This window comes from Pectinophora gossypiella, chromosome 14 (genome assembly GCF_024362695.1).
Source record: "Pectinophora gossypiella chromosome 14, ilPecGoss1.1, whole genome shotgun sequence".
Taxonomy (NCBI): domain Eukaryota; kingdom Metazoa; phylum Arthropoda; class Insecta; order Lepidoptera; family Gelechiidae; genus Pectinophora; species Pectinophora gossypiella.
In genome coordinates this window covers 27,501-28,905 of record NC_065417.1, presented here as the reverse complement: position 1 = coordinate 28,905, position 1,405 = coordinate 27,501, and positions in this window count along the sequence as shown.

Here is a 1,405-nt window from a genome sequence, read left to right as displayed (position 1 = left end):
GGACCAAGGGGCTTGCCTTGGTCGGCCGGCCCAAGAGGAGCCAACCTCAATAAAAAACCCCCAAAGTCCCGGCGTTGAGGTGCCTTCGGGCCTTCGCGCGGCGTCGGGGCGCCGGAAGGTGGCGGAGGGGGTATTCTCCGCCAGCTAGCGACCAACCCTGGGGCACCTCCCGCACCCCAGCGGTATTAGGGTTATCCGGGTACAGGGGGCACTGCCCGGATGGACCACCCTTTCCCCCATACTCGTGGGTCTCAAAAATGGAATTTACTAAAAACAATTTAGCCGAAATTTCGGAGCTGAAGGGAGGAGGTAGAGAAGAAGGAAGGGGAGAAGAAGGAGAAAGAAAAACGCGTGCTCCGGCACAGAAGACTTGCGGCCGTGAAGCGGGCACTAAGTCCGCGGGGCATTCTGTGGCGCAACCGGGTTCCACCACCCCGGAAGCGCTGCAGCGCCCTGGCCTAGGCGCTTGCGCCAGCCGTCTCCGAAAGGGGACTTATAAGGAGGGAGTTGACTTCGGAGAGCCGATCCTTAGCGGCAGGGATCGGCTACCCGAAGTCGAAAGAGAGAGGCGACTCAGCGTGGTCCTGTCACGCTGTGACACGCCTGTCACCGCTAAGACCGCTAGCCGGGAGGAGGAGTCTATGGACTCGGACGATGACTCCTCCTGCGCTAGCATGGTGACGGTGGGTTCCGAGCCTTCGGTCGGAAAACGGTTCCTGAAGAGGAACCGGTCAGACCTCGAGGGGGAGGATGACTCCGGTGACTCGGTGGTGCTGCCCCTTGAAGGGGCGGCCCACAGGTCTAAAAGAGGGAGAGGACGCCCGCCCTCTACCGGGAAGTATGTGGGCCTGGCCGCAGCCAGGGCCGCATACAACCGGGAGCTCGCGGAGAGCCTCCGGCTCGTGGCCGAAGCGGAGGTCGCTGACGTGGCCCGAGGAGTGAGGGAGGCTAGGGCCTCTTTACAGCCCAGCCTCCAAGCAGAAGATCTATCGGCAGAGGAGTCGGAACAGACGGGTGCTGCTCTGGCCGATATCGTGAAGGCCTCACTGGACACCATCTTGATGGTGGCCAGCAAATCGTCGCAGCTGAAGGGGACCTACGTCCGAGCCCTAAAAGATGCGGCAAAAGGCATTGAGGAGGCGGTGTCCGCTATACGAACCCGGACTACATCGGAGGAAGTGCGGCGGTTGGAGACTGCCAACGCTCAGCTAGCGAGGGAGGTCGCCGACTTGCGTCGCGACCTTCAGGAGCTGCGGCAGCGTCCAACCCAGTCCTCGGAGCCTAGCCTCCGCCAGCTACTGGAGGAGACGGCCCGCGCCAATGCCGAGATGTTCGGCAATATGCTGAACGCTCGGCTGGCCGGCATCGAGGGCCGTCTCCTTCCCGAGCCCCGTATGAGGCCCCC